The sequence below is a fragment of the Salvelinus fontinalis genome, chromosome 34 (genome assembly GCF_029448725.1).
Source record: "Salvelinus fontinalis isolate EN_2023a chromosome 34, ASM2944872v1, whole genome shotgun sequence".
NCBI classification, from domain to species: Eukaryota; Metazoa; Chordata; class Actinopteri; order Salmoniformes; family Salmonidae; genus Salvelinus; species Salvelinus fontinalis.
Genome location: NC_074698.1, coordinates 39,644,469 through 39,664,371, shown reverse-complemented (window position 1 = coordinate 39,664,371; position 19,903 = coordinate 39,644,469). Strand labels below are relative to the sequence as shown.

The window sequence follows — 19,903 nt, the reverse complement described above, 5'->3', positions numbered from 1 at the left end:
TACAGAATGTCACCTTTTATTTTAGGGTATTTTCATACATATTTGTTTTACGTTTTAGATATGAAAGCACTTTATGTATCTAGTTCTCCCATTTGAAGAATTCTTAATTATTTTGACAAATTCACTTATGTTGTATTAAAGTAGTCATAAGTTTAGTATTTGGTCTGCAAGTGGCCACTATACACATTTTGCCAATTGGATTTGGATCCCTCTGCTACTTGGAACCCTACTAATTCCACGACTGGTCTATTGACGTCACCACACAAGGAGGCTAAAACAGACTTTCCCCCATCGCAACGTCCATCTAAGGCCCTTATGCTAGCTTGCTAGCCCCGGCCTGCTAACTGTCTGAATCCCCAGCCAGCCCAACCACTCACTGGACGCATACGATCACTTGGCTACGCATGCCTCTCTAATATCAATATGCCTTGTCCATTACTGTCCTGGTTAGTGATTACTGTCTTATTTCACTGTAGAGCCTCTAGCCCTGCTCAATATGCCTTAACCAACCATGTTGTTCCACCTCCCACATATGCGATGACATCACCTGGTTTAAACGTCTCTAGAGACTAAATCTCTCTCATCATTACTCTTTGCCTAGGTTTACCTCCAATGTACTCTCTTCCTACCATACCTTTGTCTGTACATTATGCCTTGATTCTATGCTATTGTGCCCAGAAACCTTCTCCCTTTACTCTCTGTTCCGAACGTGCTAGACGGCCAGTTCTTACGGCCTTTAGCCGTACCCTTATCCTACTTCTCCTCTGTTCCTCTGGTGATGTAGAGGTTAATCCAGGTCCTGCAGTGCCTAGCTCCACTCCTATTCCCCAGGTGCTCTCATTTGTTGACTTCTGTAACCGTAATAGCCTTGGTTTCAAGCATGTTAACATTAGAAGCCTACTCCCTAAGTTTGTTTTATTCACTGCTTTAGCACACACTGCTAACCCGGATGTCTTAGCCTTGTCTGAATCCTGGCTTAGGAAAACCACCAAAAACCCTGACATTTCCATCCCTAACTATAACATTTTCCGCCAACATAGAACTGCCAAAGGGGGCGGTGTTGCAATCAGGTACCATTAGTACCTGATTGGTGGCCATTAGGTACCGAGATGAGATCCTCAGAGCCCTTGTGAGACCATATGCTGACACATGCACATTTGTGGCCTGCTGGAGGTCATTTTGCAGGGCTCTGGCAGTGCCCCTCCTTGCACAAAGGCGGAGGTAGCGGTCCTGCTGCTGGGTTGTTGCCCTCCTACGGCCTCCTCCACGTCTCCTGATGTACTGGCCTGTCTCCTGGTAGCGCCTCCATGCTCTGGACACTACGCTGACAGACACAGCAAACCTTCTTGCCACAGCTCGCATTGATGTGCCATCCTGGATGAGCTGCACTACCTGAGCCACTTGTGTGGGTTGTAGACTCCGTCTCATGCTACCACTAGAGTGAAAGCACCGCCAGCATTTAAAAGTGACCAAAACATCAGCCAGGAAGCATAGGAACTGAGAAGTGGTCTGTGGTCACCACCTGCAGAATCACTCCTTTATTGGGGGTGTCTTGCTAATTGCCTATAATTTCCACCTTTTGTCTATTCCATTTGCACAACAGCATGTGAAATTTATTTTGATAAATTTTGATTTCACAGAAGTGTGATTGACTTGGAGTTACATTGTGTTGTTTAAGTGTTCCCTTTATTTTTTTTAGCAGTGTATATATGCTGTATTATTCTATTATTGACTGTATGTTTGTTTATTCCATGTGTAACTCTGTGTTGTTGTTTGTGTCGAACTGCTTTGCTTTATCTTGGCCGGTCGCAGTTCTAAATGAGAACTAGTTCTCAACTAGCCTACCTGGTTAAATAAAGGTGAAATATATATATTTTTTAAACGACATCAAGCTTGTGATTCTACTAACTTGTTGAATTCATTTGCAGTTTGTCTTGGTTGTGTTTTGGATGATGTTTTTCCTAATAGAAACTGAATGGTGAATAATGTCCTGTCATTTTGGAGTCACTTCACTTGTATTGTCAGTAAGAATAGAAGATGTTTCTGAACACTTCTACATTCATGTGGATGCTACCATGATTATGAATAATCATGAATGAATCATGAATAATGATGAATGAGAAAGTTAGAGGCACAAAGATCAGACCCTCTCTGTTATTGTTAATGGTGAGAGGTTAGCATGTTTTGTTGTAGCCTCTGTTATTGGTAATGGTGAGAGGTTAGCATGTTTTGTTTTGTTGTTTCATGGCATCATCAGGATTAATTTAGTATTGTTTAGAAACATGTTATCTACTCACGTAGACAGAGAATTACTCCAGTCATCATCCACCATTCAGTTACTATAGGGCAAAACACAACCAAAACTAACTGCAAATGCAACCAACTAGTTTACAACTAAATACTCAACTTTTGACTACTTTAATACACTATAAGTGAATTGGTCAGAATACGAATGACTTCAAATAGGGGGACTAGATAAATAAAGTGTTTTAATTTCTAAACGGTGAAACAGATATGTATTAAAATATCCTCAAATAAAAGGTGACATTATATACTGTCACCTCATATGAAACATTTGATCTGAAATCCAAAATGTTGGAGTATAGAGACACATTTAAAATGTTAGCTTCACTGTCAAAATAGATATGATGTGTACTGTATACTCAATACAATGTAAATCTGATACCTCACTGTCTGTCTTTTGACTGATACTGCTTTTTTAACTGGTCTGGTCAGTGTCGTGTCTTTGGCATCATTAAAGTGAAGACTGTTATTTTATCAAATAAATTCTCTGTAATTATTATTACGTGATTATGTAAATGTAAATGTAATTAACTAGGAAGTCGGGGCACTAAGGAAAATATTCAGATTACAAAGTTATAATTTTCCTAATATAACTCTTCAGATATTTTAATATCTGATCAATTAGTCTTCTAATTAATGAATTATTCTTTACCTCACGTTAGTCTCTTTCCAAACGTCGTAAATTGTTGGTTATCTGCATGAACCCAGCCTTTACTATGAATCATCCATACATCAATTGTCTTAATCATTTATTTACTAACTAACTAAATAATCACAGAAATGTATAAACAAACAAACAGTAGATATAGTTACAAGGAAATGATAGGGGAGGTTCCCTAGTGGGCTAAGCTGATATGACGGCTTGGTGGACAAAGGGAAGTGGGACCTGAGAAGGGCGGGAATTACAAAAGACTCTCTACACAGTTGATAATTATATCAATTGAAATTCTAATCCTTTGCACATGAACGCTCTCTCATTCGGCAATAATTGCAATCAATATATATTTACGCTCAGTGTGTCATTGTGATCTCTGTTGGAATCGTCCATCTTTCTGTTGGAAAGTTCATCCGCGCATCTCTCTCTCTCTCTGCTTCCATGAGGTCTTTCGTGGTTAGAATGGTTACTTCAGAGTTATGTTCAGAAATGTTATTAAAGAATAGATGTTTCGGCGGTTGTCGGTCTTTGCATTCAATGGTACATAATTTCTAGCTGCAGACTAGTAATTAGTATCTAAGATTTGCTCTTATTCTGTTGGGATCGATAGTCTCAGAGTTTTTTGTCTGGATCCGGGGTTCCGCTAGCGGAACTTCTCCCACATTCCACTGAAAAGGCAGAGCGCGAAATTCAAAAAATATTTTTGATAAATATTTAACTTTCACACATTAACAAGTCCAATACAGCAAATGAAAGATACACATCTTGTGAATCCAGCCAACATGTCCGATTTTTAAAATGTTTTACAGCGAAAACACCACGTATATTTATGTTAGCTCACCACCAAATACAAAAAAGGACAGCCATTTTTCACAGCACAGGTAGCATGCACAAAAACAACATAACTAACCAAGATCCAACTTCATCAGATGACAGTCCTATAACATGTTACACAATAAATCTATGTTTTGTTCGAAAAATGTGCATATTTGAGGTATAAATCAGTTTTACATTGCAGCTACCATCACACCTACCGTCAAAAATAGCACCGAAGCAGCCAGAGTAATTATAGAGACCAACGTGAAATACCTAAATACTCATCATAAAACATTTCTGAAAAATCGATGGTGTACAGCAAATTAAAGATAAACATCTTGTGAATCCAGCCAATATTTCCGATTTTTTAAGTGTTTTACAGCGAAAACACAATATATCATTATGTTAGCTTACTACAATAGCCTACCACACTACCGCATTCATTCATCAAGGCACGTTAGCGATAGCAATAGGCACGTTAGCGATCGTAACAAACCAGCAAAAGATATATAATTTTTGACTAACCTTGATAAGCTTCATCAGATGACAGTCCTATAACATCAGGTTATACATACACTTATGTTTTGTTCGAAAATGTGCATATTTAGAGCTGAAATCAGTGGTTATACATTGTGCTAACGTAGCAACTTTTTCCCAGAATGTGCGGATATTTCTATTAGACTCTCACCTATTCTGACCAAATAACTATTCATAACCTTTACTAAAAAATACATGTTGTATAGGAAATGATAGATACACTAGTTCTTAATGCAATCGCCGTGTTAGAATTCTAAAAATAACTTCATTACGACATAAGGCTTACGTTATGGCGAGAGAGTGCCCAAAACCTGGGTGCAAAACTAATAGTTCACAAGTTCGACAGATATGTGACATAGCATCATAAAATGGGTCCTACTTTTGATGATCTTCCATCAGAATGTTGTACAAGGGGTCCTTTGTCCAGAACAGTCGTTGTTTGGTTTTAGAACGTCCTTTTTCCCTCTTGAATTAGCAAGCACACTAGCCAAGTGGCGCGAAGCTCTCCTTCCTGAACAAAGGCACACAACGCAACACGCCTAACGTCCCGAATAATTTTCAATAATCTAATAAAACTATATTGAAAAAACATACTTTACGATGATATTGTGACATTTATCAAATAAAATCAAAGCCGGAGATAGTAGTCGCCTATAACGACAGCTTTTCAGAAGGCAAATCCAGTTCCCTCCTCGCGCTTTCCAGAAAACAGGAAATGGGTGACACGTCATGCCAAGAGGATTTATTCCACCTCAGACCAAGATAAACACTCCATTTCTTCTCTCACTGCCTCTTGACATCTAGTGGAAGGTGTATGACGTGCATGTATACTAATACACATCAAGCCCATTTATAGGCATGCCCTAGAACAGAGCGTCGTTTTCAGATTTTCCACTTCCTGATCAGGAAGTTTGCTGTAAAAGGAGTTGCATATTGTACGAGCAAGAATATAGTACGAGGCCGTTTAAATTGGGCACGATTTTCCCCCAAAGTGAAAATAGCGCCCTCTGTCCTCAACAGGTTAACCATTTCCACCCGTGTAGCCAATGATCCACGTGGTTTGGTTAAGAATTCAAAAACCATTGCAACCATAGCTTATACTGAGGTTTTTTGTGGTCTCTACTCAAACCTTCGCCCCCTCGGTGATCGAGGTACGCATGGTCTCAAGAGGATTTCTCCAGCTGGGGGTTTTATTCGTAACAATAGAAAAGGGCTGTCCCATGAGCCAGATCATGTCTGTGCTCACGAGGGAGGGCCAATGACTTAGTTAAACTTAAAAAGGAAATACAATTCTCTTTCATTAAAAGGGTTAACATCCCCTTACATCATTTCACAAATAGTTTAATCATTCATTTTACTCATTCATTTTATACAATAATTACACGCAAACCTCATAACGGAGGCACCTGTATAAACAGAGTTATGGTAATGTGGCTGTATTGTCTTTCATGAGGTCACAAACATGAAACAAAATGGACCGGGTTGTAGTGGTGCCATATTGACTCAGAAATATGACACTCTTACTAGAACTTGTGAATTCAAAATAGACTTTATTACAAAGTAGCAAAGCCCCTCCATGGAAAGAGACTAAATTACAAACGTAACAGAGCCGAGCCCCTCGGACTGAAAAATACTAAATTTTCATATTACAGAGTCCTGCCTTTATAGTATTCTGTCTTTGCATAACGTATAGAGTGGGTTAGGGCTGGGGTTAGGGCTGGGGTTAGGGCTGGGGCTGGGCTGGGGTTGTGGGTTAGGGCTGGGGTTGTGGGTTAGGGCTGGGGTTAGGGCTGGGGTTAGGGCTGGGGTTAGGGCTGGGGCAGTGGGTTAGGGCCGGGGTTAGGGCCGTGGTTAGGACTGGGGTTGTGGGCTGAGGGTTAGGACTGGGGTTGTGGGCTGAGGGTTAGGACTGGGGTTGTGGGCTGAGGGTTAGGACTGGGGTTGAGGGCTGAGGGTTAGGACTGGGGTTGTGGGCTGAGGGTTAGGACTGGGGTTGAGGGCTGAGGGTTAGGACTGGGGTTGAGGACTGAGGGTTAGGACTGGGGTTGTGGGCTGAGGGTTAGGACTGGGGTTGTGGGCTGAGGGTTAGGACTGGGGTTGTGGGCTGAGGGTTAGGACTGGGGTTGAGGGCTGAGGGTTAGGACTGGGGACCTCCCTCTATATTGTCGTGGAAATTTCCTGTATTTCCAAATCTTGAGAGCGCAAAACCACACACAAGTCAGAGTTATCATAAAGTCCATCTTTAATTATATGAGCTCCATCACAACCCTGTGACTCTCAGATCAATTCAGTGTCTATAAATGAATTCTCTGAGAGTGTCAACATAATGGCAACTGGGATCCTTTATAACAAAGACACACCCATCACGACTCACATGACGAATAACAGATCTTAGGAACATTACACAAAGAAAGACTTTACTTCAGAGAGGAGTATCCCATAGCCAGACAGCATTGGCTATAAATTATCGTTTAGCTTTCCCTCCTAGACCAAAGCAAAACCTCATCCACTGGCATATATCAAATACACCCCCTCCTGGACAAGATCACAGTCAGAGGAGAGGTCAAGATGAGGGCAACCTCAAAGGGAACATAGAATAGTTCCAGACACTGCCATCCTCCTCTCCCCGATGGAAGAGTAGGGAGTGACTGGCACACAGACATTGTGGAGCCAAGAGATAATCTGTTTCCCCTCAATCATCCCTTCACATGGTTTAAAAGATACGTTTACATATGAAAATTAATAAAACATCTTATTTATAAATGTTACCTAAAGAATTCTGATTCTGCCACGACAATACGCAAATAACTTATAATGGTAGTCTCCCTCTATAGGTTATAATGGTAGTCTCCCTCTATATGTATAGGTTATAATGGTAGTCTCCCTCTATAGGTTAAAATGGTAGTCTCCCTCTATATGTATAGGTTATAATGGTAGTCTCCCTCTATATGTATAGGTTATAATGGTAGTCTCCCTCTATATGTATAGGTTATAATGGTAGTCTCCCTCTATATGTATAGGTTATAATGGTAGTCTCCCTCTATAGGTTATAATGGTAGTCTCCCTCTATATGTATAGGTTATAATGGTAGTCTCCCTCTATATGTATAGGTTATAATGGTAGTCTCCCTCTATATGTTTAGGTTATAATGGTAGTCTCCCTCTATATGTTTAGGTTATAATGGTAGTCTCCCTCTATAGGTTATAATGGTAGTCTCCCTCTATATGTATAGGTTATAATGGTAGTCTCCCTCTATAGGCTATAATGGTAGTCTCCCTCTATATGTATAGGTTATAATGGTAGTCTCCCTCTATATGTATAGGTTATAATGGTAGTCTCCCTCTATAGGTTATAATGGTAGTCTCCCTCTATATGTATAGGTTATAATGGTAGTCTCCCTCTATAGGTTATAATGGTAGTCTCCCTCTATATGTATAGGTTATAATGGTAGTCTCCCTCTATATGTTTAGGTTATAATGGTAGTCTCCCTCTATAGGTTATAATGGTAGTCTCCCTCTATATGTATAGGTTATAATGGTAGTCTCCCTCTATATGTATAGGTTATAATGGTAGTCTCCCTCAATAGGTTATAATGGTAGTCTCCCTCTATATGTATAGGTTATAATGGTAGTCTCCCTCTATATGTATAGGTTATAATGGTAGTCTCCCTCTATATGTTTAGGTTATAATGGTAGTCTCCCTCTATATGTATAGGTTATAATGGTAGTCTCCCTCTATATGTATAGGTTATAATGGTAGTCTCCCTCTATAGGTTATAATGGTAGTCTCCCTCTATATGTATAGGTTATAATGGTAGTCTCCCTCTATATGTATAGGTTATAATGGTAGTCTCCCTCTATATGTATAGGTTATAATGGTAGTCTCCCTCTATAGGTTATAATGGTAGTCTCCCTCTATATGTATAGGTTATAATGGTAGTCTCCCTCTATAGGTTATAATGGTAGTCTCCCTCTATATGTATAGGTTATAATGGTAGTCTCCCTCTATATGTATAGGTTATAATGGTAGTCTCCCTCTATATGTATAGGTTATAATGGTAGTCTCCCTCTATAGGTTATAATGGTAGTCTCCCTCTATAGGTTATAATGGTAGTCTCCCTCTATATGTATAGGTTATAATGGTAGTCTCCCTCTATATGTATAGGTTATAATGGTAGTCTCCCTCTCTGTATAGGTTATAATGGTAGTCTCCCTCTATATGTATAGGTTATAATGGTAGTCTCCTTCTATAGGTTATAATGGTACCAGGGCCCTGGTTCTATATGTTCCATTCCTTGTATAGTCTCCCTCTATATGTATAGGTTATAATGGTAGTCTCCCTCTATAGGTTATAATGGTAGTCTCCCTCTATAGGTTATAATGGTAGTCTCCCTCTATATGTATAGGTCATAATGGTAGTCTCCCTCTATATGTATAGGTTATAATGGTAGTCTCCCTCTATATGTATAGGTTATAATGGTAGTCTCCCTCTATATGTATAGGTTATAATGGTAGTCTCCCTCTATAGGTTATAATGGTAGTCTCCCTCTATATGTATAGGTTATAATGGTAGTCTCCCTCTATATGTATAGGTTATAATGGTAGTCTCCCTCTATATGTTTAGGTTATAATGGTAGTCTCCCTCTATATGTTTAGGTTATAATGGTAGTCTCCCTCTATATGTTTAGGTTATAATGGTAGTCTCCCTCTATATGTTTAGGTTATAATGGTAGTCTCCCTCTATATGTATAGGTTATAATGGTAGTCTCCCAGTATATGTATAGGTTATAATGGTAATCTCCCTCTATATGTATAGGTTATAATGGTAGTCTCCCTCTATATGTTTAGGTTATAATGGTAGTCTCCCTCTATATGTATAGGTTATAATGGTAGTCTCCCTCTATATGTATAGGTTATAATGGTAGTCTCCCTCTATAGGTTATAATGGTAGTCTCCCTCTATATGTATAGGTTATAATGGTAGTCTCCCTCTATATGTATAGGTTATAATGGTAGTCTCCCTCTATATGTATAGGTTATAATGGTAGTCTCCCTCTATATGTTTAGGTTATAATGGTAGTCTCCCTCTATATGTTTAGGTTATAATGGTAGTCTCCCTCTATATGTATAGGTTATAATGGTAGTCTCCTTCTATATGTATAGGTTATAATGGTAGTCTCCCTCTATATGTTTAGGTTATAATGGTAGTCTCCCTCTATATGTATAGGTTATAATGGTAGTCTCCTTCTATATGTATAGGTTATAATGGTAGTCTCCCTCTATATGTATAGGTTATAATGGTAGTCTCCCTCTATATGTATAGGTTATAATGGTAGTCTCCCTCTATAGGTTATAATGGTAGTCTCCCTCTATATGTATAGGTTATAATGGTAGTCTCCCTCTATATGTATAGGTTATAATGGTAGTCTCCCTCTATAGGTTATAATGGTAGTCTCCCTCTATATGTATAGGTTATAATGGTAGTCTCCCTCTATATGTATAGGTTATAATGGTAGTCTCCCTCTATATGTATAGGTTATAATGGTAGTCTCCCTCTATAGGTTATAATGGTAGTCTCCCTCTATATGTATAGGTTATAATGGTAGTCTCCCTCTATAGGTTATAATGGTAGTCTCCCTCTATATGTATAGGTTATAATGGTAGTCTCCCTCTATATGTATAGGTTATAATGGTAGTCTCCCTCTATATGTATAGGTTATAATGGTAGTCTCCCTCTATAGGTTATAATGGTAGTCTCCCTCTATAGGTTATAATGGTAGTCTCCCTCTATATGTATAGGTTATAATGGTAGTCTCCCTCTATATGTATAGGTTATAATGGTAGTCTCCCTCTATATGTATAGGTTATAATGGTAGTCTCCCTCTATATGTATAGGTTATAATGGTAGTCTCCCTCTATAGGTTATAATGGTAGTCTCCCTCTATATGTATAGGTTATAATGGTAGTCTCCCTCTATATGTATAGGTTATAATGGTAGTCTCCCTCTATAGGTTATAATGGTAGTCTCCCTCTATAGTTAGGTTATAATGGTAGTCTCCCTCTATATGTATAGGTTATAATGGTAGTCTCCCTCTATATGTATAGGTTATAATGGTAGTCTCCCTCTATATGTATAGGTTATAATGGTAGTCTCCCTCTATATGTATAGGTTATAATGGTAGTCTCCCTCTATATGTATAGGTTATAATGGTAGTCTCCCTCTATAGGTTATAATGGTAGTCTCCCTCTATATGTATAGGTTATAATGGTAGTCTCCCTCTATATGTATAGGTTATAATGGTAGTCTCCCTCTATATGTATAGGTTATAATGGTAGTCTCCCTCTATAGGTTATAATGGTAGTCTCCCTCTATATGTATAGGTTATAATGGTAGTCTCCCTCTATATGTTTAGGTTATAATGGTAGTCTCCCTCTATATGTATAGGTTATAATGGTAGTCTCCCTCTATATGTATAGGTTATAATGGTAGTCTCCCTCTATAGGTTATAATGGTAGTCTCCCTCTATATGTATAGGTTATAATGGTAGTCTCCCTCTATATGTATAGGTTATAATGGTAGTCTCCCTCTATATGTATAGGTTATAATGGTAGTCTCCCTCTATATGTTTAGGTTATAATGGTAGTCTCCCTCTATATGTTTAGGTTATAATGGTAGTCTCCCTCTATATGTATAGGTTATAATGGTAGTCTCCCTCTATATGTATAGGTTATAATGGTAGTCTCCCTCTATATGTTTAGGTTATAATGGTAGTCTCCCTCTATATGTATAGGTTATAATGGTAGTCTCCCTCTATATGTATAGGTTATAATGGTAGTCTCCCTCTATATGTATAGGTTATAATGGTAGTCTCCCTCTATAGGTTATAATGGTAGTCTCCCTCTATATGTATAGGTTATAATGGTAGTCTCCCTCTATATGTATAGGTTATAATGGTAGTCTCCCTCTATAGGTTATAATGGTAGTCTCCCTCTATATGTATAGGTTATAATGGTAGTCTCCCTCTATATGTATAGGTTATAATGGTAGTCTCCCTCTATAGGTTATAATGGTAGTCTCCCTCTATATGTATAGGTTATAATGGTAGTCTCCCTCTATATGTATAGGTTATAATGGTAGTCTCCCTCTATATGTATAGGTTATAATGGTAGTCTCCCTCTATAGGTTATAATGGTAGTCTCCCTCTATATATATATATAGGTTATAATGGTAGTCTCCCTCTATATGTATAGGTTATAATGGTAGTCTCCCTCTATATGTATAGGTTATAATGGTAGTCTCCCTGTATAAGTTATAATGGTAGTCTCCCTCTATATGTATAGGTTATAATGGTAGTCTCCCTCTATATGTATAGGTTATAATGGTAGTCTCCCTCTATATGTTATAATGGTAGTCTCCCTCTATATGTATAGGTTATAATGGTAGTCTCCCTCTATATGTATAGGTTATAATGGTAGTCTCCTTCTATAGGTTATAATGGTACCAGGGCCCTGGTTCTATATGTTCCATTCCTTGTATAGTCTCCCTCTATATGTATAGGTTATAATGGTAGTCTCCCTCTATAGGTTATAATGGTAGTCTCCCTCTATAGGTTGTAATGGTAGTCTCCCTCTATATGTATAGGTCATAATGGTAGTCTCCCTCTATATGTATAGGTTATAATGGTAGTCTCCCTCTATATGTATAGGTTATAATGGTAGTCTCCCTCTATATGTATAGGTTATAATGGTAGTCTCCCTCTATAGGTTATAATGGTAGTCTCCCTCTATATGTATAGGTTATAATGGTAGTCTCCCTCTATATGTATAGGTTATAATGGTAGTCTCCCTCTATAGGTTATAATGGTAGTCTCCCTCTATATGTATAGGTTATAATGGTAGTCTCCCTCTATATGTATAGGTTATAATGGTAGTCTCCCTCTATATGTATAGGTTATAATGGTAGTCTCCCTCTATATGTTTAGGTTATAATGGTAGTCTCCCTCTATATGTTTAGGTTATAATGGTAGTCTCCCTCTATATGTTTAGGTTATAATGGTAGTCTCCCTCTATATGTATAGGTTATAATGGTAGTCTCCCTCTATATGTATAGGTTATAATGGTAATCTCCCTCTATATGTATAGGTTATAATGGTAGTCTCCCTCTATATGTTTAGGTTATAATGGTAGTCTCCCTCTATATGTATAGGTTATAATGGTAGTCTCCCTCTATATGTATAGGTTATAATGGTAGTCTCCCTCTATAGGTTATAATGGTAGTCTCCCTCTATATGTATAGGTTATAATGGTAGTCTCCCTCTATATGTATAGGTTATAATGGTAGTCTCCCTCTATATGTATAGGTTATAATGGTAGTCTCCCTCTATATGTTTAGGTTATAATGGTAGTCTCCCTCTATATGTTTAGGTTATAATGGTAGTCTCCCTCTATATGTATAGGTTATAATGGTAGTCTCCTTCTATATGTATAGGTTATAATGGTAGTCTCCCTCTATATGTTTAGGTTATAATGGTAGTCTCCCTCTATATGTATAGGTTATAATGGTAGTCTCCTTCTATATGTATAGGTTATAATGGTAGTCTCCCTCTATATGTATAGGTTATAATGGTAGTCTCCCTCTATATGTATAGGTTATAATGGTAGTCTCCCTCTATAGGTTATAATGGTAGTCTCCCTCTATATGTATAGGTTATAATGGTAGTCTCCCTCTATATGTATAGGTTATAATGGTAGTCTCCCTCTATAGGTTATAATGGTAGTCTCCCTCTATATGTATAGGTTATAATGGTAGTCTCCCTCTATATGTATAGGTTATAATGGTAGTCTCCCTCTATAGGTTATAATGGTAGTCTCCCTCTATATGTATAGGTTATAATGGTAGTCTCCCTCTATATGTATAGGTTATAATGGTAGTCTCCCTCTATATGTATAGGTTATAATGGTAGTCTCCCTCTATAGGTTATAATGGTAGTCTCCCTCTATATGTATAGGTTATAATGGTAGTCTCCCTCTATATGTATAGGTTATAATGGTAGTCTCCCTCTATATGTATAGGTTATAATGGTAGTCTCCCTCTATAGGTTATAATGGTAGTCTCCCTCTATATGTATAGGTTATAATGGTAGTCTCCCTCTATATGTATAGGTTATAATGGTAGTCTCCCTCTATATGGTTATAATGGTAGTCTCCCTCTATATGTATAGGTTATAATGGTAGTCTCCCTCTATATGTATAGGTTATAATGGTAGTCTCCCTCTATATGTATAGGTTATAATGGTAGTCTCCCTCTATAGGTTATAATGGTAGTCTCCCTCTATATGTATAGGTTATAATGGTAGTCTCCCTCTATATGTATAGGTTATAATGGTAGTCTCCCTCTATATGTATAGGTTATAATGGTAGTCTCCCTCTATATGTTAGGTTATAATGGTAGTCTCCCTCTATATGTATAGGTTATAATGGTAGTCTCCCTCTATATGTATAGGTTATAATGGTAGTCTCCCTCTATATGTATAGGTTATAATGGTAGTCTCCCTCTATAGGTTATAATGGTAGTCTCCCTCTATAGGTTATAATGGTAGTCTCCCTCTATATGTATAGGTTATAATGGTAGTCTCCCTCTATATGTATAGGTTATAATGGTAGTCTCCCTCTATATGTATAGGTTATAATGGTAGTCTCCCTCTATATGTATAGGTTATAATGGTAGTCTCCCTCTATGAGGTTATAATGGTAGTCTCCCTCTATATGTTAGGTTATAATGGTAGTCTCCCTCTATATGTATAGGTTATAATGGTAGTCTCCCTCTATATGTTAGGTTATAATGGTAGTCTCCCTCTATATGTATAGGTTATAATGGTAGTCTCCCTCTATATGTATAGGTTATAATGGTAGTCTCCCTCTATATGTATAGGTTATAATGGTAGTCTCCCTCTATATGTATAGGTTATAATGGTAGTCTCCCTCTATAGGTTATAATGGTAGTCTCCCTCTATATGTATAGGTTATAATGGTAGTCTCCCTCTATATGTATAGGTTATAATGGTAGTCTCCCTCTATATGTATAGGTTATAATGGTAGTCTCCCTCTATATGTATAGGTTATAATGGTAGTCTCCCTCTATATGTATAGGTTATAATGGTAGTCTCCCTCTATATGTATAGGTTATAATGGTAGTCTCCCTCTATATGTATAGGTTATAATGGTAGTCTCCCTCTATATGTATAGGTTATAATGGTAGTCTCCCTCTATATGTATAGGTTATAATGGTAGTCTCCCTCTATATGTATAGGTTATAATGGTAGTCTCCCTCTATATGTATAGGTTATAATGGTAGTCTCCCTCTATATGTATAGGTTATAATGGTAGTCTCCCTCTATATGTATAGGTTATAATGGTAGTCTCCCTCTATATGTATAGGTTATAATGGTAGTCTCCCTCTATAGGTTATAATGGTAGTCTCCCTCTATATGTATAGGTTATAATGGTAGTCTCCCTCTATATGTATAGGTTATAATGGTAGTCTCCCTCTATATGTATAGGTTATAATGGTAGTCTCCCTCTATATGTATAGGTTATAATGGTAGTCTCCCTCTATATGTATAGGTTATAATGGTAGTCTCCCTCTATATGTATAGGTTATAATGGTAGTCTCCCTCTATATGTATAGGTTATAATGGTAGTCTCCCTCTATATGTATAGGTTATAATGGTAGTCTCCCTCTATATGTATAGGTTATAATGGTAGTCTCCCTCTATATGTATAGGTTATAATGGTAGTCTCCCTCTATAGGTTATAATGGTAGTCTCCCTCTATATGTATAGGTTATAATGGTAGTCTCCCTCTATATGTATAGGTTATAATGGTAGTCTCCCTCTATAGGTTATAATGGTAGTCTCCCTCTATATGTATAGGTTATAATGGTAGTCTCCCTCTATATGTATAGGTTATAATGGTAGTCTCCCTCTATAGTAGGTTATAATGGTAGTCTCCCTCTATATGTATAGGTTATAATGGTAGTCTCCCTCTATATGTATAGGTTATAATGGTAGTCTCCCTCTATATGTATAGGTTATAATGGTAGTCTCCCTCTATATGTATAGGTTATAATGGTAGTCTCCCTCTATATGTATAGGTTATAATGGTAGTCTCCCTCTATGTATAGGTTATAATGGTAGTCTCCCTCTATATGTATAGGTTATAATGGTAGTCTCCCTCTATATGTATAGGTTATAATGGTAGTCTCCCTCTATATGTATAGGTTATAATGGTAGTCTCCCTCTATATGTATAGGTTATAATGGTAGTCTCCCTCTATATGTATAGGTTATAATGGTAGTCTCCCTCTATATGTATAGGTTATAATGGTAGTCTCCCTCTATAGGTTATAATGGTAGTCTCCCTCTATATGTATAGGTTATAATGGTAGTCTCCCTCTATATGTATAGGTTATAATGGTAGTCTCCCTCTATATGTATAGGTTATAATGGTAGTCTCCCTCTATATGTATAGGTTATAATGGTAGTCTCCCTCTATATGTAAGGTTATAATGGTAGTCTCCCTCTATATGTATAGGTTATAATGGTAGTCTCCCTCTATGAGGTTATAATGGTAGTCTCCCTCTATATGTATAGGTTATAATGGTAGTCTCCCTCTATATGTATAGGTTATAATGGTAGTCTCCCTCTATATGTATAGGTTATAATGGTAGTCTCCCTCTATATGTATAGGTTATAATGGTAGTCTCCCTCTATAGGTTATAATGGTAGTCTCCCTCTATATGTATAGGTTATAATGGTAGTCTCCCTCTATATGTATAGGTTATAATGGTAGTCTCCCTCTATATGTATAGGTTATAATGGTAGTCTCCCTCTATATGTATAGGTTATAATGGTAGTCTCCCTCTATATGTATAGGTTATAATGGTAGTCTCCCTCTATATGTATAGGTTATAATGGTAGTCTCCCTCTATATGTATAGGTTATAATGGTAGTCTCCCTCTATATGTATAGGTTATAATGGTAGTCTCCCTCTATATGTATAGGTTATAATGGTAGTCTCCCTCTATATGTATAGGTTATAATGGTAGTCTCCCTCTATATGTATAGGTTATAATGGTAGTCTCCCTCTATATGTATAGGTTATAATGGTAGTCTCCCTCTATATGTATAGGTTATAATGGTAGTCTCCCTCTATATGTATAGGTTATAATGGTAGTCTCCCTCTATATGTATAGGTTATAATGGTAGTCTCCCTCTATATGTATAGGTTATAATGGTAGTCTCCCTCTATATGTATAGGTTATAATGGTAGTCTCCCTCTATATGTATAGGTTATAATGGTAGTCTCCCTCTATAGGTTATAATGGTAGTCTCCCTCTATATGTATAGGTTATAATGGTAGTCTCCCTCTATATGTATAGGTTATAATGGTAGTCTCCCTCTATAGGTTATAATGGTAGTCTCCCTCTATATGTATAGGTTATAATGGTAGTCTCCCTCTATATGTATAGGTTATAATGGTAGTCTCCCTCTATAGAGTTATAATGGTAGTCTCCCTCTATATGTATAGGTTATAATGGTAGTCTCCCTCTATATGTATAGGTTATAATGGTAGTCTCCCTCTATATGTATAGGTTATAATGGTAGTCTCCCTCTATATGTATAGGTTATAATGGTAGTCTCCCTCTATATGTATAGGTTATAATGGTAGTCTCCCTCTATAGGTTATAATGGTAGTCTCCCTCTATATGTATAGGTTATAATGGTAGTCTCCCTCTATATGTATAGGTTATAATGGTAGTCTCCCTCTATATGTATAGGTTATAATGGTAGTCTCCCTCTATATGTATAGGTTATAATGGTAGTCTCCCTCTATATGTATAGGTTATAATGGTAGTCTCCCTCTATATGTATAGGTTATAATGGTAGTCTCCCTCTATAGGTTATAATGGTAGTCTCCCTCTATATGTATAGGTTATAATGGTAGTCTCCCTCTATATGTATAGGTTATAATGGTAGTCTCCCTCTATATGTATAGGTTATAATGGTAGTCTCCCTCTATATGTATAGGTTATAATGGTAGTCTCCCTCTATATGTATAGGTTATAATGGTAGTCTCCCTCTATATGTATAGGTTATAATGGTAGTCTCCCTCTATATGTATAGGTTATAATGGTAGTCTCCCTCTATATGTATAGGTTATAATGGTAGTCTCCCTCTATATGTATAGGTTATAATGGTAGTCTCCCTCTATATGTATAGGTTATAATGGTAGTCTCCCTCTATATGTATAGGTTATAATGGTAGTCTCCCTCTATAGGTTATAATGGTAGTCTCCCTCTATATGTATAGGTTATAATGGTAGTCTCCCTCTATATGTATAGGTTATAATGGTAGTCTCCCTCTATATGTATAGGTTATAATGGTAGTCTCCCTCTATATGTATAGGTTATAATGGTAGTCTCCCTCTATAGGTTATAATGGTAGTCTCCCTCTATATGTATAGGTTATAATGGTAGTCTCCCTCTATATGTATAGGTTATAATGGTAGTCTCCCTCTATATGTATAGGTTATAATGGTAGTCTCCCTCTATAGGTTATAATGGTAGTCTCCCTCTATATGTATAGGTTATAATGGTAGTCTCCCTCTATATGTATAGGTTATAATGGTAGTCTCCCTCTATATGTATAGGTTATAATGGTAGTCTCCCTCTATATGTATAGGTTATAATGGTAGTCTCCCTCTATATGTATAGGTTATAATGGTAGTCTCCCTCTATATGTATAGGTTATAATGGTAGTCTCCCTCTATATGTATAGGTTATAATGGTAGTCTCCCTCTATATGTATAGGTTATAATGGTAGTCTCCCTCTATATGTATAGGTTATAATGGTAGTCTCCCTCTATATGTATAGGTTATAATGGTAGTCTCCCTCTATAGGTTATAATGGTAGTCTCCCTCTATATGTATAGGTTATAATGGTAGTCTCCCTCTATATGTATAGGTTATAATGGTAGTCTCCCTCTATAGGTTATAATGGTAGTCTCCCTCTATATGTATAGGTTATAATGGTAGTCTCCCTCTATATGTATAGGTTATAATGGTAGTCTCCCTCTATATGTATAGGTTATAATGGTAGTCTCCCTCTATGTTAGGTTATAATGGTAGTCTCCCTCTATATGTATAGGTTATAATGGTAGTCTCCCTCTATAGGTTATAATGGTAGTCTCCCTCTATATGTATAGGTTATAATGGTAGTCTCCCTCTATATGTATAGGTTATAATGGTAGTCTCCCTCTATATGTATAGGTTATAATGGTAGTCTCCCTCTATATGTATAGGTTATAATGGTAGTCTCCCTCTATAGGTTATAATGGTAGTCTCCCTCTATATGTATAGGTTATAATGGTAGTCTCCCTCTATATGTATAGGTTATAATGGTAGTCTCCCTCTATATGTATAGGTTATAATGGTAGTCTCCCTCTATATGTATAGGTTATAATGGTAGTCTCCCTCTATATGTATAGGTTATAATGGTAGTCTCCCTCTATATGTATAGGTTATAATGGTAGTCTCCCTCTATATGTTAGGTTATAATGGTAGTCTCCCTCTATATGTATAGGTTATAATGGTAGTCTCCCTCTATATGTATAGGTTATAATGGTAGTCTCCCTCTATAGGTTATAATGGTAGTCTCCCTCTATATGTATAGGTTATAATGGTAGTCTCCCTCTATATGTATAGGTTATAATGGTAGTCTCCCTCTATATGTATAGGTTATAATGGTAGTCTCCCTCTATATGTATAGGTTATAATGGTAGTCTCCCTCTATAGGTTATAATGGTAGTCTCCCTCTATATGTATAGGTTATAATGGTAGTCTCCCTCTATATGTATAGGTTATAATGGTAGTCTCCCTCTATATGTATAGGTTATAATGGTAGTCTCCCTCTATATGTATAGGTTATAATGGTAGTCTCCCTCTATATGTATAGGTTATAATGGTAGTCTCCCTCTATATGTATAGGTTATAATGGTAGTCTCCCTCTATAGGTTATAATGGTAGTCTCCCTCTATATGTATAGGTTATAATGGTAGTCTCCCTCTATATGTATAGGTTATAATGGTAGTCTCCCTCTATATGTATAGGTTATAATGGTAGTCTCCCTCTATAGGTTATAATGGTAGTCTCCCTCTATATGTATAGGTTATAATGGTAGTCTCCCTCTATAGGTTATAATGGTAGTCTCCCTCTATATGTATAGGTTATAATGGTAGTCTCCCTCTATATGTATAGGTTATAATGGTAGTCTCCCTCTATATGTATAGGTTATAATGGTAGTCTCCCTCTATAGGTTATAATGGTAGTCTCCCTCTATATTATAGGTTATAATGGTAGTCTCCCTCTATATGTATAGGTTATAATGGTAGTCTCCCTCTATATGTATAGGTTATAATGGTAGTCTCCCTCTATGTATAGGTTATAATGGTAGTCTCCCTCTATATGTATAGGTTATAATGGTAGTCTCCCTCTATAGGTTATAATGGTAGTCTCCCTCTATATGTTAGTTATAA

General features: G+C 37.1%; 1 protein-coding gene across 2 annotated transcripts in view; it reads left to right on the top strand.

Moving 5' to 3' along the window:
* Positions 1 to 19,903, top strand: part of LOC129833881 (NLR family CARD domain-containing protein 3-like) — a 67,588-nt gene that overhangs the window by 29,231 nt on the left and 18,454 nt on the right. The window lies entirely within an intron of this gene.